The sequence below is a fragment of the Anolis carolinensis genome, chromosome 2 (assembly GCF_035594765.1).
Source record: "Anolis carolinensis isolate JA03-04 chromosome 2, rAnoCar3.1.pri, whole genome shotgun sequence".
Lineage (NCBI taxonomy): Eukaryota > Metazoa > Chordata > Lepidosauria > Squamata > Dactyloidae > Anolis > Anolis carolinensis.
The window spans coordinates 218,893,795-218,915,558 of NC_085842.1; the positions used below are offsets into that span (position 1 = coordinate 218,893,795).

Here is a 21,764-nt window from a genome sequence, read left to right on the forward strand (position 1 = left end):
AATAACCTGCTTGTTCTTTATTGTTCACCAGTATGGCACATACCTTTTTTCTCTGGCAAGGCAGCACATGGACTACACATTTTGATTTTTCATTATGTCACAAGATGGATACTTCAGAAGCTCTGGAGTAAACTGTGGTTCTTGTGCCAGATTAATGACTGAAAGTAGTGCTTTTGTAGCAGAAACTGACATATTTTGTGTAGACTGATCACACTAGATTCACAGTAAATACATTTCTTTCAGCCTGTGTAGGCATGGGGTGCACCTAGCAGTGTCATTGGTGACTGCATGAATGAGGCAAAACAGGTACTGGTCTGTGTTCCTAATGAACTTTACCAAGTTGTTAGTGACATCCTGAATATACACACCAAGGAGAAAGCATATGTCACACTTCCTGATTCATCTTTTCAGGCTTGCAAGCAGATTCCTCAGAATTATAATATACTACAATACATGGGCCACACAGAATGCTAGAAACCAGAAACAAAATACCTCAGAAATGGCTGGAAGCCCCCTTTAAAGTTTAAAAATCGGGATTTTTGAAAGGTATGATTGGTAAGGGTGAAAGGCCATGTCTGCAACTTCTTTAAAAGATGTTCTTGGGGGCTTCCTGGAGAGGCAATTTGCCTTTTCTATCATCATAAAGGGGTGGTGGCAGCTCCGAAGACAGCAAACTGTTTATCTGCTGCAAAAATAGTATTTTTGTATACAATATTTTGTCATCCCATTTTACAGAACAATTATATGAATGTGGAAGCAACTTAAACATTTAAAAGTGCTCCATGAATGCCAAGTTTAGGCAGTCCCCGAATTACAAACATTCAACTTACGAATGACTCATGGTCAAGAACGGAGGTGAGGCAACAGGAAGGGAGAGAAATGTACCCCCCAGAAGGGAAATTCACTCCTGAAAGAGTTATCATGGGGAAAAGGTGTCTCCAGTGAAGCAGTAGCACCAATCCTTGTTTCCACAACAAGCCAGTTTTTCAAAATCCAATTCTCACAAGGACAGAAAGTGGGGTGAAATCTTCTGAACAGGGGCACAGACAGCAAAACACCACGGGGTGTTAACCCTTCCTTATGCTATCTATAGCTAATGTATATGTGTGTGTGTGTGTGTGTGTGTGTGTGTATATATATATATATATATATATATATATATATATATATATATAAGTTTTCCCCTGACATAAAGTCTAGTCATGTCTGACTCTGCGGGTTAATGCTCATCTCCATTTCTAAGCCGAAGAGCCAGCGTTGTCTGTAGACACCCCCAAGGTCATGTGGCTGGCATGACTGCATGGAGCGCTGTTACCTTCCCGCCAGAGTGGTACCTATTGATCTACTCATATTTGCACGTTTTTGAACTGCTAGGTTCGCAGAAGCTGGGGCTAACAGTGGGAGATCACCTCGCTCTCTAGATTCGAACCACCGACCTTTCGGTCAGCAAGTTCAGCAGCTCAGCAGTTTAATCTGCTGCTCACAGTTACACTTAAAAATGTTTCTGCTAGGACTTATATACAAATTCAATTTAAGAAGAAACCTACAGAACCTAACTTGGGGACTGCCAGTGCTATTATCTTTTCTTTAATCTAAACTTGTGTTAATTTAGCTTGCCCCCTTATCAATGTGACATCCTTTCAAATATTTAAACCTGATTGTCATGTCCCTTCTGTTATGGTTTATAATGACACTGCAATGTATGTGTTTACTGAGTAACTACAAGTAAGAAGCCAATTGGCTGAACCTGCAAAGAGCTGGGAATTTGATTGGATACTTTTTCTGTCATGCTGCTGGAGAACCGGTTTGAGCAGGTTTACCTCAGAGAGAGAGAGTGTGTAAGCTGACTGAGATACAGCCTGGAGACAAGATGGCTGCCTGCTCTCTGGGGCGTTGATATTTCTGAGGCAATGATGCAGATTTATGGACTTTAAAAGGACTTTATGACTACTGATCTCTGTAAGTAGTCAGAGGGACTATTGTAAGTACCATTGCTCTGTTTGCTCTGTTTACCTCTCAAAATTAGTAAAGTTCCTGTGTTATTTCTTCTACAATTCTGAGTGGTGCGTCATTACCCTGCAGGGTGACTTTGGGTTCTCAGGCACACGTAAGAGCTTCAATTTAACATCTACAAATGAGAGAGATGTGGGTTTAAAAAGAAAATTTTCAGAGATACTTCCAATGATTCTGAATTACTGCTATTTGACCTAATTTGTAAAAGGCTTTTGTGAGGCCTATATTTGAGTGAGGTCTATGTTTAAGAGAAAACGCTGATGTTTGAAAAAGAGTTGCTGCAGACAGGAAGTTACTTTTCAAGGATAACAATACATCAGGACAAAACTGGTTAGCTAACACTCCCTAAGTTTCCCAGCCATTTTGGACTCATTCTTGCAACAGAAGTAGATAAGCAGGTGCAGTGTACATGATCAGAAAACATGAAAGGACCATTGTTCATGAATCATGCATTGCTCTTTGCGTGTTAGAAACGGAAAACCAATGAAATTGCATGAAAGTAAAGATGCTGATGACGTAATCAATTGTTAACCCAAAGAAATGATTGATCTTTGAGAACCAATAAGAAAATGTTTTCTACTTTCTTAATAGAGATAAAAAGCCTTGCAACCCTTTTCAGGTTGTGACAAAACCTTTGATTGCATTCCTGTATGCATTTTGTCATTATTGCTATGGCCACGTAATAAATAGCTTCTGCAGTTTAAAGATTCAACTTTTGGAGTCTTTCCTTTTTTAAAAAAATTGTTTTTATTGTTGTTTTGTCATTTTATCCCCCTCCCACCCTCCCCTCCTTGTACATACAATTTATACAACAAACTACAGAAGTGTTAGATCCCAGCCAGCCATGACACCAGGGCCTGCAGTGTTTCAGGACTTGCATTTTGACACAGATAATGCTGAGGATTATACTGACATTTCACCCTCCACTGAGGGGCCTTTGCAGCTGCAGGTGCCCAAAGATATTGGCTCTGGAGACTTGCTAATTGGGGAAAATTCTTCTATTCTCCCTTGCAGATAGAGCCAGATGTTGCTTAGACGCCTGGGAACGGGGTTTTTAATCGTAGAGATTTTGTAACCAGAGATAGAAGTGCAAAACAAGGGGTCCATCGGCAAATAGATGGGATAATGGTTAGTGTTCCCATGAGAAAATTTTGGGAGTTTATACTCCCTAAATTGTGAACAGTCCGGAATCTGTTAAAAGTGTTTCGCTCAGTAGATTTTCTTGCGGTGTCAATGTTGCTCTTCTTGGAGAGAGGTTTTCTCCGTCTCCAGCTCTTGTTTGTTTCCAAGCCAAGTTTTCCAGTTCCAGTCAGGCCGTGCCGTGCTGTGACTCTCAAGTAGACCTTGACTTTACTTCAGTTGTTTCCTTGTTCCTGATTCAAGTTTGCCTCAGCCTTGACAACCTTGCTGCCTTGATTGCTACGAAGTATTTCCAGTGGATTGAACTCTGTTTCTGCCAGCCTTGTTTCTCTGTTTCAACTCATGGACACTTTGATTTCTTTGGAGAGCTATCGAGTTTTCATTGTGGATTATAATATCGGACCTTTTCCGTTACCCATTTGGAACCACCATTGACTTTCTAAAAATAACTATTTCTTACTCCGACTCTATACCTAACTTCCTTTGGATATACGATTGCTTTAATAAAGATATAGTGTGTTATATTGGCTTTTGTCTGGTTTTCGAGTGCTCATGCTGCCTTGGGGTGCAACAAGAAGTTACATTTGAAATATCAATCTCAATCTTAATTTTTCCACTCCACATCTTAGTATGTTTTCTAAATAGTTTTTAATTGGTTCCCACATCCACTTAATTATTGCAATCTTTTCAATTTTATCTATATTATTCCATTTGCAATTTGTGATTTCCACATTTAACATATCAACTATATACTTATACCAATTCGTCAGAGTCCATTTTGTTTTATCTTTCCAACCCCTCACTAAAACAATTTGTGCACATGCTATTAATTTGTCAACCATTTTTCTTTTTGTATATTCTTCACTTCTGTTATCCTTGCATGTAGTACATTTCTATTAACTAATACTATTTGTAGATTTAGCATTCTATTGATTTCTCCTTCAATCATTCTCCAGTATTCTTGCACTCGATCACAGTCCCATATCATATGATTAAACACCCCTCTTTGTTCACAACTTTTGGAGTCTTTCCTAATCTTTCCCTCAACACTAAGGGTGCTCCTGCCTTCAGAGGGATCATAGGAGTACCTGTGTGTCTATGCCCCTTTGCAATATCCAACATCCTCTCATTTTTTTTCTCAAAACTGAACATACCCATTAATATCCTTCCTGAATAAGAAAAGAAATAACCGCTGTCTAAGGAATTTTCAATTGAGCTAAGAAATGAAAAAGGAAGAAACTGCCAAGGAGGTATTCAAACAAAAAGTGAGCATGAATAGGGAGAAAGTTAGAAAAGCCGAAGTGCAGAATGAGCTCAGGCTTGCTAGAGTAGTGTAAAACAATAAAAGGGCTTTTTTTGTTATGTCCATCGCAAAAGAAAAAATCAATGGGCTGAAGAGAAGTTACTTTTGCAACATGAGGCAGAAAGTCCCAAAGGTATCTCTCCCTGTCTTGGGCACAATAACAAAGTAAATCAATAACAAAGTAAACCCATCTAGTACCTTCTGTGTGGCATTACTTAAACGCAGGGTAGAATGGGGAATGGGGGCAGAGACGAGACCTCATTTTGATGCTGGTTATGCAGTTATGAATATGATGAATGGTTCTGTAAAATATTTCACTTTTTCTTGTAGAAGGCTGTGACAACAAATGCCCAGATGGTGCCAGTTCATAAATAATAGTTCTGGATGGACTAGTTCAAGATGTTTTCACAAGTGTTACTGGGGTGTGGGAGTGTGCAATTTCTTAGAGAATTTTCTTCATAAAAATATTGATTTATACTCTGCTGAAGACTGGCTGCTTTCCCCCAAGGAATGAAAATCTAGAAGCGAAATAAAAAAGGAAATATAAATGTGTATGTGTGTGTATTTAGAAATCCACAGACTAAGGCAAGTAGTTGACTAGATTTATGAATGTGTCAGAAGTACAGTAACTGGTTTTGCACGCTTTTCTCAGTAAGGGATCCCTAGCCATATCTGTGCAAGCAATTTAGCTATTGCATTTTTCTCCACCTTTTACGATTTTGTGTAAAAACGTCTGACCTTTTTCAACAAAACATTCAATTCATTTTTATACTTTTCATTTCAATTGTTTAAATTTTATCTTTTTTCAACAGTTTTTTTTACTTCTCTATAACCATATACAAATACTACATTGGTACAACTTGATGTAAAATAGATGTTGAGTTACAAATCATAAAATTGTAGAATTGTAGGGTCAGCTTATGGGTTATCTAGTCCAAGTTGCAGTGGCACAATGGATTAAACCATTGTGCTGGCTGAATTGCTGACCTGGTCAGCAGTTCGAATCCATGAGACGGGGTGAGCTCCCATGTGTCAGCACCAGCTTCCCTTGTGGGGACATGAGAGAAGCATCCCACAGAATAGTAACACATCTGGGTGATAACATATCTGGGCATCCACTGGGCAATGTCTTTGTAGACAGCCGATTCTCTCACACCAGAAGCGACTTGAAGTATATTCTCAATTTGCTTCTGACATGAAAAAAACCCATTCTGCACCATGCAAAACGAGCCAGATTCCTGAAGGTAGAAAAAAAACTCTGTCATAACTGCAGTGGTGTCATATCTTGTCCAGTTTTTGATCTTTACCATAATTTCACAAGCTGTGAGCTGTAGTTAAAAATGTATTTTATGCCCAAACTTTTCTCTATGCCCTGCATTCTCCATGCTTTGCTCTTCGACTGCCTAATTTTGTCCTTCTGCCAACACACAGACACACACACACACATTGATGAGAAAGATGGAGCATTGTTGACTTCATTACATTTGCTCCCCTCCCAAAAAACCCGGTCTGATAAGACTGCCGTTACTTGACCCCCAACAATTCATAAGAACTTTTAGACAAACCTAAGAATTATTGGGTTGTTGTGAGTTTTCCAGATTGTATGGCCATGTTCCAGAAGCATTATCTCCTGACATTTCATCCACATCTATGGCAGGCATCCTCAGAGGTTGTGAGATATGAATTATTCAGTCAGGGAAAGACTTTTACTGTTTAAGCATAAATTGTTTACAGGAGACTTCTTATGGGTGGAGAGAGTATTTTTTAAACTTTTCTATGCTTTTTCATGTTTTTATAAAATTATTTTAATATGATTCTTTTTATTTTCTTTTGGAATTGTATTGTTTTTAGCTTTAAGATGCCTTGCTTCCTAATCCAACATATAAATATAATAAAATAAGCAAATACATAAATATTCTGAAGAAAAAAATGGTACATTATTGAAAAAACTGACATTTCGATGGTCTTTTGGAATAACAAATGTCAAGGCACAATTCAACTATATGTATCTATATCGTGTTTCTTGCCTCTTGCTCTGTACATCTTAACTTTATATAATGTCTAAATATATAACATGTAATAATCTGATAAACATGTTAGTTAGCAGAAAGGTTGACTAATGTATCCTCTTACTGAAGTCCCTGCCGAAATTGGAATGACAAAAAAGTTTTTTTAAATTTCCGGAAATAGCATGTGTTTGGCATGTGTGTTCACTCCAGCAGTTTCTCTTAAAACGTGTCCTAGAGCATCTCATAGGCAGCTGGTGTAGCCTGCATTGTCCTGGATTATGCCCTTGATTCAATTTTTTTTTCATTTTAGGGCAGTTAGCGAAAGAAATTCTTATTTCCCTTATGTTGACTGAATAGACCTGAGAAATGCTGTGAACATATTTTTATCCATATACACTTGATCATATTTAAGTCAGTCATAAAGAAACAAAAATTTGAGAGGTAACAGAGAGACTGATAAAGCTTGTCAAACTCAAAGACCATCGCCCCTTCATTTGTATCCATATGAGAACAATAGCACTGCAAGACATAGCCTTCAGGAGATGACAAAGCTATGAGTAGGAAGCTGAAGGTCAGGTCACCATTTCATCTCTCCTCCCAGTTCGAGTACACAACCCAGGAAAAAAGAGAAAGATAAGAAAAGTGAATAACTGGCTGCCACCAGGAATAATTTGACTTCCTGAATCATGGTCGGACATTCAGTTCAGTTGGGCTTCTGGCAAGGAATGAGTTGCTGAGGTTGGTAGGAATGTATTTGCTAAGAGTCTCACAAATCTGATCAGGAGAGCGTTAGCCTGAGTTGTCTAAGGAGGAAGACATGTAACCTTGTTTATTCCTTATGATTTCTTGAATTATTCTTTGAAGCCTTGTTTTCAACAATCTTTTGGAACTTTGCTTTTGCTTTTTAAGAACTGTTTATTTTCTATTTCCTCATAAACTACAAAAGACTTCAACCTGTGTGCAGCCTGGTGTATTAAGCAAGGTGAAACGAGCCTGAGGTGCGACACTAGGAGGGAATGGCCTGTGGTCTTTGGGGTCTCTACACTAATGCACAAGGCATGGGAAATAAATAAAACGAACCAGAACTCTTCATATAACAAAGTAAATATGATATAATTGGTATCACTGAAACTGGGACAATTGGAATGATTGAAATGTAGCAATAGAGGATTATAACATATTTCTGAAATATATATGAAACAGGAAAGGAGGAGGAGAACAATTCTATAGTGATGTGATGAAATTCATTATAAACTCTGGAAGCCATGTTGAGAGTATAGTTTCTGGAAAAAAATAAGAGGGAAAGAAACAAAAGGGATGTCATTGTGGGGGATCTATTATAGACTTTCACTTGAGACTGAGGAGTTGGATGATGCCTTTTTCAAACAGATAAGCACACATTCAGAAGGATTGGGTCATGGCTTGCCATTCTGGGAGATGGCAGCATAACTCTACTTCTATACTCTTCTCCCTGATTAATTACCAAGTTTTAGAATGATAATTTGGAGCAGAATGAGATATAATTGGCAAAGAAAAAAAGGCAAAGATGCCAAAAACAAAAACAACAAAATAAAACACCAGTGGGATCAGGCAAATATGGCGGATGAAAGCAGTTTCACAGACTGAGAAGAAACAAAACAACTAGATACAACTAAACTAGAGAGGAGATACGTTTGGAAATAATGGACTAAACAACTAAATCTGGAATTCCAAGCCACCTTGTTAAAGAGATAAGACCAGCCCAATAAGAGATGAAGAAAATCACTGCTCAGATGGTAGACTTCTACAAAAGCAAAACAGTTTTGGAACCAAATACAAGAGTAATCACAAAGAATATTCCAAAATGTGTATTTATGTATTTATAGCTGCAGGAAGCATGAAGAACAGGGGCCTACAGGCCCGTGCAGGCAGCATTATCATTCTTGTGAGCCTAAATGTTTGCTTTTGAAACACTACCTATTTAATACTTTGCCCATGCATTCATCTGCTTTAGGCATAATCATACTACACTCACATAGTGCTATTCTCCTTCAGAGATCAAACCCATAAAAATGAAAATCCATTTTACAACACCATTGCACCCAATTCAACAACTCATTGCACCACAAATCACACATCTTACTCCTACAATCCATAGAATCACTCCAGTGATTTCTCTGTTACCACCAACCAGAGCCACCACATGCATGAACCAAGCCAACTTTAGCTGTGGCAACTTTGCAAAACTGGCCAATGTGTAAGGGAACACTCAGTTTTTTTGTCAGCAAGGGAAGGACAATGCACAGGATCTTTGGAAGTGTTTTTAATTTAGTATAATATGCAGGAGGCATTGTTCACAGAAGGAGGCTGCGGGACCCCCTAGCGCTCCTAAATGTAGCTAAAGTATGTTTTATCTTCTCAGATGAACATTCTCTCTGGCATTGGTTGCCCTATATTTAATGGAGCAACCTTCACAGGAAAACATGGTCATCTGTTTTCTTGTAAGTATGTACAGTACTACAGTGATGCCGTAGTGTTCACTACTCCTTCACAGGACGTTCTGAAAGAGTAGCACAAGAAAAGCAAAACATAACTAACAGAAACCATATTTTCCCACATAGTCAGTAATGATAGCACTGGCCTGTCTGGAACAGTGGCTCCCACCCCTAATACCCAAGGTTTTTTCACCACAAGGCTCTGCTTTGCCTATCCGCTATATATGTACTGATGTAGAGGATGATCCTATCATGGATGAGGAGCAAAGAAAAATTCCGGATAGGCACTACAATCAGAGAATACACTATATTCATTTGCACAGTGAACAATGCCAAGATATTGGTGTTATTGGCAACGGGGTATTACTGTACTTGTGTAATAATTTGTGGCTGCTCTCCCAGAACTCCATACAGCAAAGTGCCAACTCTCTCTGACCTCCAGAGACTACAGAAGGACTTAAGAGCATGGTGACTAGCATGATAACGGCAAATTACACTATGTCAGCACCCATTAATAGAGTTGCAGGGTGTGTATGGGGAAAACAGCTAGAAATTCTTTTTTTTTCCCTTTTGTTTTGCAGTCACAAAAGTTCTCAAGTAGTTTGCGGGCATGATTTAGACTCTCAGCTAGTGCCTGGAGTTGGCAAAGGACTCAATCATCCAGATAATAGAGCAGGTGGGATACTGTTGCCAGATGCACCACATTGTTTATTATTGTTTTAATATGTATTTCTATTATGTAGTACTGTTACTGTATTGTTAGTGTCTAAAGGTGCATGTCATATCCACATTGCATGTTTGTTGTCCATGTTTTCCCCTTCTTTTATGTATTTCTCCTGTAAATAATAAAAAGTTATACATTATGGATATATTCAGTCTGTTGTCTCTTTATTTAAAAAGTCGCAGGGTTGTTGTTGGTTCTTAGGAAACAGTAGCTTATTGTAGTAGTCTGCTGAAAGCAGCACATAAATGGTCTTAATAAAGGATTATGTGTAACAGGTTTTTTTAAAAAAAGGTTGTTTCAAACTCAAATGTTGTGCATTTAATCCTGGCAGTAGAGTGTCTTACGACGGTTAATGTTTGCAAAATCAAAAATGTTAGAAAATTATTAACCTACCAAAATGAATACTAGTTAGTTTGTTGAACACAAAACACCACAGAAATAATAACAAAGAAAAAAATCCAGTGCATTGTTTAAGGGAGATGAGCCTTGGACAGTAAGTCTTCAAAGGCCTGTCAAAATAGGAAGGTCTTCACCTATATGTGGAAAAAATGGTAAGATACTTATGTATTTATGGAACCCGCTGAGTCCTCTAGGGGAGATAGGGCAGTATATAAATAAAGATTATCATCATAATCATCATAATCATCATCATCATCTATGTAAGATGTATTTACGACTACTGTATGTACCCTCCTTTTTCTTCCCTTCCTCCCTCTTTCATTCTCCTTTCCCTTCTTTCCTTCCTTTTTCTTTTTCTCTCCTCCCTTCCTCCCTTCCCCTATAATACGTTACCTTTCTTTCCCAGGGTCATCCCAGAGGGTCACTTCACCTAGCAACAGACAATCCAGTGACATCACAGAGGGCCACTTCACCTAGCAGGAGTTTTTTTTCATGTCAGTAGTAACTTGAGAAACTGCAAGTCGCTTCTGGTGTGAGAGAATTGGCCATTTACAAGGAAGTTGCCCAGGCGACACCCAGAATTTCTTTTGACGTTTTTCCCATCTTTGTGGGAGGCTTCTCTCATGTCCCCTCATGGAAAGATGGAGCTGACAGAGGGAGCTCATCTGCGCTCTCCCTGGGTTGGATTCGAACCGGCAGCCTTCAGGTCAGCAACCCAACCTTCAAGTCATCAGTCCTGCCAGCACAAGGGTTTAATCCACTGCGCCACCGGGGGCTCCCCCCTAGTAGCAGTCATTGTGGTATGTAGATATGTGCATACATACATACTTCGACTTTGATAGCTAGATAGATAGATAGATAAAAAGATAATATAAGAGATAAGATAAGACAAGACAAGACAAGATAAGATAGTAATGCTTATTTATTTACATGACTATTTCACTCCATCCTGGAAAGGCAAGGGGTTATGGCAATGTATTTGTTAGGTAGATTTTTCACAAAGAAGTATATTTCAGAAAGTATACACATTCTTACAACCTCATCACATGACAAATTTTAGCGTCCTAGAATGCTGCCGCTCCAGTTGAGTGACGGAGCCTCACACCGCCCATCACACGACGTAGCCTCACTTCTGGCACAGCTCCGTTGCTCAACTGGGGCGGCAACATGGTAGGATGCTGCACTGCCAACATGGGAGTCTTCTCATGTTCCATTTGGAACAACAGGGGACAAGCTGTGCAGCAACACTTTCTCACGTGTGATGGGGAAACGTTGTTGCCAGCTAGCCAGGGAGCGTGGATTGCCCGGCTGACCTGCCGATTCACCATGGAAGCTGGCGAATCAGCATAGGGGATCTCATTAATGTGATGAGTTCCTTAGTTTCTCAGTGTCTTAACATATATTCTGTATCCATATTTTAGTTCTAGGTGATGACAAATGTATTACAATGATAGGCACCTTATGGTAAAGTTGAATACAGTGTTCTGTCTTAATTTAGATGTCACTGGAGAGTGTGCATGCATTTCTTAGTGTTGCAGTAGGTCAGTTAAGACATACGAGGGTTGAATGAAAAGTAATGCCTCCACCTTCGTAACTCCTCAACAAATGGCAGTACTGGTATGCGGCAGGTACTGGCTTCTTTAGTAGACTCTCCTCTACAGTTCCATTTGGTGGGAAGCCTTAGCATTGAACTGTTGTGTTGTTAAAGTGTAAAGTATGGAACCCTCTGTGCAGATGGTCGGTCAATGCGACTTAAGCAACGTGCAGTCATTGAATTCTTGACAGCACAAGGTGTCATCCTATAGGAGATTCATCAGAGAATGCAAGCTGTTTATGGTGATTGTGTTGATGTGAGTACTGTGCGTCGTTGGATGAATAAGTTTAAAGATGTTGAGATGGGAACATCTGACTTGCGTGACAAACAGAGTTGGACATCCTGTCACAGCAACCACCGAGTTTCACAAGCAAAAGGTTGACAGATTGATTAAGGACGATCGTCGTATCACTCAGAGAGAAATATCAAGCATAATCGACATTTCACAAGAACGTGTGGGTCATATTATTGCTTTGCTTGGCTATCGGAAGATCTGTGCACAAAGGGTACTGTGAGACGCTGGTTGTGGAAACAAGTTTTCTTCCGTGACAGCTTCAGAAAACTTGTCCATCATTGACAGAAATGTGTCCAATTGTCTGGTGTTTATGTGGGGAAATGAATAGTGGTAGTTAAAAAGCACATTCTAAGGATTATTTCTGCATTTGATTTATTAAAATATTCCCATCCAAACCAAAGTAACGAAGCTGGAAGCATTGCTTTTCATTCAACCCTCCTACAAATCCCTGCCGGGTTGCTCATTGAAAAGGTGGGATTCTTAACTTCTGCACTGCTCAACTGTGTTACTGACACCCTCTCAGTATTATCCTATGCTCTGCTTTTTCTTCAGGTAATCAAGGCTAAGTTCCTGTCCGTTAGCAATGGGTCCTACTTTGAAATAGGATGCTCAAGAGCGGTTGACACCCATGGTGCTTTGGCTCTCGGGAAAAATCCTTTAACCTTCAAGCGAAGTCTGAGAGAAAGAAAGACTTTCAAGTTTTACAAGATGGTGAAGTCCCCCTTTGGTTCTTCTAAAAAAGTATTAGTAAAGGTCAGATTAACAAGTCAGCACTGAAACTGGAGATGGGCAAGAGTCCTCAAACGGAGACACAAAAGAAAGGGAAGGAGGAAGGGGACCGAGTGCGGGGATGAAAAGCTTGCAACGCAACCTGGTTCTGATCCTTTCTCCTCGGCCGGGCCTGGGGCATACTTGATAAGGTGAAGGGAAATTGTAAAATTAGACCTGGCAACCTTCACAGAGAGGCCCCGCGCAAGCCCCTTGGCCTGAGGGAAGCAGAAAACGTTGAGGAATTGTGGGGGGAAAGGATCTTGGCAGTCTCACTTCCTGTGGCGGCATCCAAGGCTAATTAGTTTTCAGTGTTCGGTGTGTGTTTGAATGGAAATGAGCCAGCACTGCAAGGCACTAGATGAGGAAATCAAAACCATATGGCTGCCAAAGAAGAAGAAAAAGGAGGAGGGCACTTTTAGCTACTTTTTTTTCAAATAGAGTGAGGGGGGGGGGTCAGATCATTTCTTTTCATGAGCACTAAATCACCACTGCTCTCCTGTCTATCACATCTCACATCTGTCTCAAAACTCATTAAACATCAAAAGGCGGCTCTATCAGTTCTGCTTAGTTAGAAGCCCGAGTTACTAGAAGTCTAACCAGAGAAGATTTTGTATGTTTTTAATAATAGCTTAAGGAACTTCTTAGCACTCTATAAATTACTTAATACAACAAACCCTTCCTGTGGAACAGAAAATGCTTCACAAACAGGATAAACGCCACCTGAACACGGCTGTAGTGAGCCCACAGCCGGAGACAGAACGGTTCAAATGAAGCGTTCCTGCACATTTCTCTACACAATATTTTATGTGCATGTTTCTGATCATATGTGTATGCAAGTACACTGTCTTCCTATTCAGACTCTCAAAACTGATGGCTATTCATGCTTATTTCATTTTTCATAGTTATTCCTCAAACATTTTGCCTCTAACTGTTTCTCTAGAAGAATCATAGAATCATAGAGTTAGAAGAGACTCCAAAGGCCATCTAGTCCAACCTCCTGCCATGCAGAAAAACACTACAAGAGTGGTATAGAAAGCAAACTTAAAGAAAAAACTTAAATGTATATGTTCTCATACAGCTTTAAATGTGTGTATTCATAAGACAGTATGATAGTATTGCTGAGTATTTTCTTTATAGTCCCAACTGGGTACTATCTTATTATGTAACACATAAAGCAAAACATACATCCAATCTCAAACGGAAAACAATCCACAAATATGGTGTATATACAAGCACAACTATACAGTCTTATTATGTAACACTTAAAACAGAACATGCAACAATTTCAAATGGAAAACAGTCCACAAATATAATGTACAGTAGCGTCTCACTAATCCAAGCCTCGCTTATCCAAGCCTCTGGATAATCCAAGCCATTTTGGTAGTCAATGTTTTCAATATATCGTGATATTTTGGTGCTAAATTTGTAAATACAGTAATTACAACATAACATTACTGCGTATTGAACTACTTTTTCTGTCAAATTTGTTGCATAACATGATGTTTTGGTGCTTAATTTGTAAAATCATAACCTAATTTGATTTTTAATAGACTTTTCCTTAATCCCTCCTTATTATCCAAGATATTCGCTTATCCAAGCTTCTGCCGGCCCGTTTAGCTTGGATAAGTGAGACTCTACTGTATATACAAACACAACTATACAACAACAAGTAATCCCGGGTACAATGCCTCGTTTCGGGGAATCCTTCTTCAGGTTGTGTGTCAGGTAGACTATTTAAGATCTAGTACAGTCTTTTGATGTATGATAATTGTCTTCTTACTGTGATTCTCAGAATCTTCTTGTAGTTGACTACGGTATGCTGTGGATATGTTGCTGTTTCTCTGAGTCCTGAGGCCTGCTTCAATTCAAGGCCTTTCCATGTTGTCAATATTCTAAATATAAACAAAGGCACATACTAATAGTAACTGTGATTGTTATACCAAAATAGATGTGTAAACACCCCATATGTTATCCAATTCTTAGTCTAGTATATACAGAAATATAAAAGACTTTACAGAAATATAATTGACTTACATGTTGTTGCACATGCAGAGCTCTCTGTGTGTTTTTTTAAGTTGCAAGTGCCATTTGGGACTGTAAAGAAAATACTCAGCGATACTATCATACTGTCTTATGAATACACACATTTAAAGCTGTATGAGAACATATACATTTAAGTTTTTTCTTTAAGTTTTCTTTCTATACCACTCTTCTAGCATTTTGATATAGATATCTGTGCCTTATTGATGCAGAAAAACACACCACTTCATCACATTGAAGCTGGGAAGTGTCGAGCTCAGTCTGACTCAGTGTTAGAATGAAATGGATGATTTCCCTACCTTCATCACATTGTTAAACGTATCAGTGGCATTCAGCACTCTTTCAGTACATTTGCCATCATACTTTAATCGCTAGGCACCACCCAACATCCTTCCCCTCATTATTTGTGGGAAAATAATAATAATAATACCTGTCAACTGCAAAAGGCCACCTTACTGGGATTTGCACGCATCATCCGAAAATACATCACACAGTCCTAAACACTTGGGAAGTGTCCGACTTGTGATTTTGTTATACGAAATCCAGCATATATATCTCAATTGCTGTATCATACTATGTCTTTGTGTCAATAAAATAATAACTTTATTTTTATATCCCACCTCCATCTCCCCGCCGGGACTCAGGGTGGCTTATATGGGGAAAAACCCGATCCAACAAAGATTAAAACCAAACATAGATTAAAACATCTCTTTGAAATGTCAGCTGTTACGTGTCTTCAATTCAGGAAACAAGGAAACAGGGAGGAAGAGAGGGAAAATGGTGACGCCTTTTCTCTCTCTCTCTCTCTCTTAGCTGTCCCACAGAGAAGGTGTGGACCTTGGAAAACTTTAACTCCCAGGACTGCATAATATGGAGCTATGATATTTAAAGTGGGTTCCAGCTGCATTCATTCCTTAGTGTAAATGCACCAAGAGAATGGTATGGACTTTGGAAAAGTATAACTCCCAGTACTGCACAGCATAGAGACATGTCATATTAATAATAATAATAATAATAATAATAATAATAATAATCCTTTTCTCCTGGCTTTCCCATACAATACAAGGCACAGACTTATCGCAGAAGTAAGGGAAGAGAAGGGAAAGGAAGGGAAGGAAAAGAAAGAAAAGGACAGGATCAGGAAAGGATATTTAAAAATAAATAAATTGTACAGGCAAAGTTAAAACTTGGTGAGCAAACTGTAATGCTTTCCCTAACAAAGGTACCTTTGGCTCCTCCCACAGATTGGGGAAACGTTTCATTTTAAACCTGGGAGCAACAAATGCCATCACATTAGACAACTGGCCAGATATCCAGATCATTATCAAAAATCCACTTCCCCACCTCCTCCTCAAACGTTTTAAAAAAATGCTGGCCCCAACGCTTAAAATATGCAAAGAACACTCTTTCCTACACTTGAAGCCAAACTAATGTGATGGGAACAGTGGCTTCCCGGATTTTAAGTGTAGCACTCAGTGGAATTCAGTAAATGTGATGAAGTGGACAGTCAAGGCACTCCCAACAGATCGCCATCTAACCTTTGCTTAAACATTATTATTATTATTATTATTTACTTTATTTATACCCCATCTTTCTCCCCATGGGGACTACAGGCAGCTAACAATCCCATACTTTGATCATAGTTTTAAAGAGCTCAATATATAACAAATAAATAAATAAATAAATAATACACTGTGGGTTTGGGTAAAAATACAGATTAAAGTAAAATAGACACACTTAAATTATCACACAGATCCTACCCACACCTCGTTCCTCAAATGCCTCCTGGCAGAGGAAGATCTCTAGGGCAGGAGACTCCATCACTCTCCAAGGCAGAATATTCCATTGTTGAACAATTCTTGCCATCAAGTCTTTGAAAATAAATGTTTAGGTGGAATATCTTTTTCTGCAATTTGAATACATTGCTCTGTGTTCTAGTTTCCAGAGCAGCAGAAAACAAGCCTGTCATCTCCTCAATGTGACATCCTTTTAAATACTTCCACATGGTTATCATTTCCATTCTTAATTTTCTTATGATATTCTTGAGTAGGTCCTCATGATCCTGGAATGTTAGAATCATAGAATAGAATCATAGAATAGTAGAGTTGGAAGAGACCTCATGTTGCTGGGATGCAGGAGTCCTAACTTGAGTTTCCCAGTGGAGGCCTGATCCCCTCTGTCCCAATGCCCAGATGGAAAGCCTGGTCCATACACTCTCACTATCTAGTATTCTCTCCTGATCTCCCTTCAACAACAACAACAACAATTGTATTTGTTAACCACCTTTCCTCATGTCTCAAAGTGGGGTACAATACCACTAAAATACATATCATAAACTGGGTAAGGCTGCCGGAAGAACTAAGTCTTTCATTGTGTCTTATATTTTGACAGCTCATTTAGCTGTCAAAACTCTTCATGCAGGTCATTCCACAGTCTAGGGGTGGCTGATGAAAAAGTCCTCTCGGGGACAATTGCTAGTTGGGTTCTAGCTAGTTGAAGGAAGCATCTTCCAGAGGACCTGAGTGTTTGGAATAGATTGTACAGGAGAAGGGGATTCTGCAGATAACCTGGACGTAATCCATGTATGTCTTCAAAAGTCATAACCAACACTTTGTACTTTGCATGGAAACTATTTGGCAACAGGTGGAGTAATTTCAGTATAGATGTAAAGGGCTTGTTCCTAGATATTCTTATAATAAATCTGGCTGTCGTGTTTTGAACTAACTGGAATTTTTGAACTTGGTACTGTAGCGGAAGCCAGATTTCCCCTCTTCCCGGCTTCTCGTGTGTCTGTGCGGACGCAGTGGAAGTAGGAGACAGACAACTGGAGTTTTTTCCAAAGAAAGCAGTTTACTAAAGTTCCTGCAGCTGCAGAGGTTCATCCCACGCACAACTAGATGCTGAAAAGGGAGAGCCCCGCCGACAGGGTCAAGTGTCTATTTATACAATTCAATGGGTTCGGTTTAGGACCGCCCACATATCAAACCATTGGTGCATATTTGTGGTGCAGTATTACATTTCATTACTTTCGTTTCTCTCAAAACACATGATTTCAGGGAAATCATGCAATAACCCATCGGCTGTGTTCCTGGCCTGCTCGTACCTCCTTATATGGCCATTTCCTCCTACCCCTTCATTCCTGCCTTATTCCCCCATTTTTTTTTATTTTTTTTTTGCGAAGCGTGTATACAAAAGCTGAAGCAAAACAAATGAGCAGACTTATGGGTCCCTCCAATCCCTTCTCGCTTGCAGCCAAGCTATCTTTTCAGTGGAAAATGAGTGCAGAATAGCATTTGTACATAGTTTCATCACCAGAGGTAAACAACACATGAGGATTAAAAATATTAATCAGGTTTTAGAAAGGACATAGTCCACAGTAGAATTCTGATCTAGCCCAGTCATTTGGCTTCTTCCGATGATGGATTTGTTGCTATGGCCAGAGGTGGCCATTCACATACATGTCCAACTTTCAGGTCTTTTCAGTCTTTGGCATAAAGTCAAACTGGGGGTGTGTTTCCTCTTCCTTGATCAAAGGAATAATGTTCAGTTAATTTGAAGAAAGTCCAATCAAGTCTCTAGTCTCTAAGAATTGTCTCTGTGTAAAGAAAAGTCTGTAAAGAAAATCTCCATCTCTCACAGGGCTTTAGCTGTCATACCCAGTATACCCAGCGTGTGGCGTGGGGTAGACTTAAACTGTTTTGGATTCCAAAACAGGCCTTCCAGTAATAATGCCTTATGGATCTCCATTTTGGAAAACAGGCCTCTCAGTAACAATGCCTTATGGATCTCCAATTTAGGAACAGGAGTCCAAAAAGCTGAAAAAGAAAGCAGGAAGACGGTGAGAGAGAATGGGGGAGGGGGAACGGATTACCCATCTGTCGATCATCCTGTTCGGCATCACTTTTGTCTCAGCCAATCTTGTTGAAATCCCTTGTCTCTCCACGGGTGGGGCAGGTAGGCCACTATTCAGCTCCCAAACGACCCCTCCATGGCCTCTTGAGAAATGATTCCTCCATGGGCCTTCTTTCGCGATCTGCAGTAATCCTTTTTACTCTGGTCCTGCTGCAATGGTTAACTTATTTTATTCTTTGTCACATTGCCTCCGTGCTATATCCTCCTTTTGGCTTAAAAAGCAAGGTTGTTAGATGGCATATGAAAAAGTCCCTCATTGTCTCTCAAATCCGGCAAAAATCCGAATTATTTGCAATGTCCCATTACAAAAGGTCCTATCCAGGAGAGTTGGGTCAAAATAGAAAATTGTATGTTGTTGAGTTGGTCAGCCCTTACAGCCTCCAGCCTGATGCCACACTCCATCACAGCCTTAACACTCAGCAACACCTATAGGCCCTCCCAGGCCTCTCAATAAACATGTCTCATAGACTTCTGGGTTTATCCCATACAGGAGTTCAGGACCTGTAGCAAAAAACAATGAGAGGGAAAAGAAGGGGAGGGAAATACTCATCCTTCCAGGCTGTATGGCTCTTGAAGCACTCTCTCTAGTCGTTTCGCTCACATCCACGGCAGGCCTCCTCAGAGGTTGTGCCTTTGACAACACACTCATCTGTCTTGAAATCCAACAAAATCTTTCTTCTCCACATCTTTTTCTTTTCTTTTCCGCAAACGATTTAACAATCGTCTATCCACTTGCTGCAATGCAATCTTCCACTCCAGTCCTGCTGCAGTGTTAAACTTACTCAACTCCCCTTTTACACCGACTCGTTGAACAGCTCAAAATTTGTTAGTAACACACGTTGAAAAGCCTCCTGCCGCTTCTCAAATCTGGCAAAATCCAGGCTGGGGGCGATGGAAAAAATGCCCCTATTTGCATGATCTAATGTCCCGTTTACAAAAGTCCTAGTCCTCCCTTTCCGTAACCTTTAGAAAGAGTTGGGCCAAAATCACAAAGTCCAGAATCCAAATCTCACAAAATTATTATGAAGCAACATGAGATGCAGCCAATTATATCATGTCTTTGGTTCTCAAAAGGATAACTTTTTATCACTTGGGCACTAGCTCCCTTTTTGAATAAAATGTCAATCAAAAATTTAAAAATCAATGTCAGTTCTTAATCCTTCTGTGTCAGGAATATGGGGTCAATTTTTTTTCAAAAATAAATATTTTTTTTTTTTGCACTGCCAACTTGTGACAGTTTTCCATACAAAGTCTCTACAACCAATAACTCCTCTCCTTGTCCTCTCCCTTCAGCATCCATCTCCTTTCCAAAACATTCATTCACATTCCTTCTCCTTCTTCTTGACTCACCAAGATCACCTGTATTCCAAAGTGCTGCAAAAAAGAACCTCCAACATTTCCCTATAACCTGTAAGGGGTTTAAACAGTCTGTAGAACAGAAAAAGGGGGAGTAGCCCACAGAGGCTTGAGTTTTCAAAAGTACACTTGTTCAGGCTCATTTTTTTTTTCTTGAGATTCAATTTCTGGGCAGATGTCCAGCTCTTATCTGTTGTATCACCATGTTCTCTAAAAACACTGAAGCATTGTTCTTTCAAAACAAGGATTTTTTTTTCAAGCCTAAGACCATTTTTTTCCCAAAAAAAATATCTACAGCTTCCGAATTGCTTCTGAACAAATCTACTAACATTGTTTATAACTCTTTATGCATTTTGAATTCAACACATACATCTCATTCACACAAGGTCCACAGGAATTCTGATTAGTGGTTAGTTGTTTAGATAAAGTCACACACTCTCTCTCAGCTCATGAAACATTCTCACCTAGTTGTCCCAAAACAAGTCCAAAGCAAGGATTTAAGATCCAGGTGAAAGACAGAACCCCAATATATATATATATATATATATATATACACATTTACATCATCATTTTCTTTCTTTTTTTTCATATTAAATTCACATTACATTTTTAAAACTTCACTAGTTCACAGCGGCTTTCATTGACCTTGGCTGTCCACTGGAATTCCATTATCTTTCTCTGGGCATTTCGCCTGAGTTTAACAAGATTGACAGGGAAGAAACATTCTAACAGACTTATCGTTTTTACCTTGGACTGTCTGCCAAGATTTTCCCACTATCTTTTTGGCATGAGGCCCAGGTGCAAAGGAAAACTTTTTAAGAAAACAGCCTTTGTTCCTCAGAAATAACAAGGAAAACTTTCTGAGCCTCAACACCACTTTAACAGCCTCCCTCCCTTTTTCTCGCCTCTCTGCAGCTTGTCAGCAAAAGCAAACTAACACAGACAGACCCTCTTCGAATCAGATTTTTTCAACCGTAATAAAACATTTCTAGATATTTGTGCTCAACATTTTTTGTGTAAATCTATAGACTCATTTTTCATTTTCACTTCAATATTACCACGAAACATGCAGAACTTGAAACTCATTATTCCCCACATATGACAAAGAAATCAAACAGGTTTTTTTTTTCTTTTTCTTTCCCCGGGAGTTGCGACTCCTCATGAGCCCTGCACGACTTGGTCTTGGGGCACCCTCACAAGTCTTGTTCTCTGGGGAATTCCTTCTACGGCTCTACTTGCAACTGAGCCGAAATTGTCTAACATACACTGTAATGGGGTGGTGGATTTGAACCCACTGCCTCCCATCCTGCCTAATAGAGGGGACTGCCTTGGACTGGGCACCTGGACACTCAACGGTGTGTGTCAGGAATCACAAGACAGAACCCCTTTATACCTCCCTGGGAACCTTTGTGTGTCCCTCCCGGCGCTGGTAACTGTGTTCCCTTAGTGTCTCATTTAACCACTATACTTGCCAGATTGCTGTAGACGTCGGACCAACCTTCGCCCCTGGACTTTTCCCTGGATCCTTTTCCTCCTGGCTGGTTTCTTTGGAACCTCGCTGTCGTTGCGGCTCCCACCGTCGGCCGGCGTTGGCATCAGAGGCAAGTACCGCAGCCGGTCTTACAATATTCAGGGGCCCCTTCTCGTCTCACGGTAGTTGCCTCTGGCCCCCACCGCCGAGTTGGGACCGTCCCGCCAACGGGATCCGTCTCCGATCTCCTGGTCCGTCTTATT

General features: G+C 39.8%; 1 long non-coding RNA gene across 1 annotated transcript; it reads left to right on the plus strand.

Moving 5' to 3' along the window:
- Positions 1 to 1,169: 1,169 nt before the first annotated feature.
- LOC134296544 (uncharacterized) lies at positions 1,170 to 9,808 on the plus strand. The gene is made up of 2 exons (XR_010003334.1): positions 1,170 to 1,981; positions 9,521 to 9,808. It is a non-coding gene; the product is annotated as an uncharacterized LOC134296544 (long non-coding RNA).
- Positions 9,809 to 21,764: the final 11,956 nt, after the last annotated feature.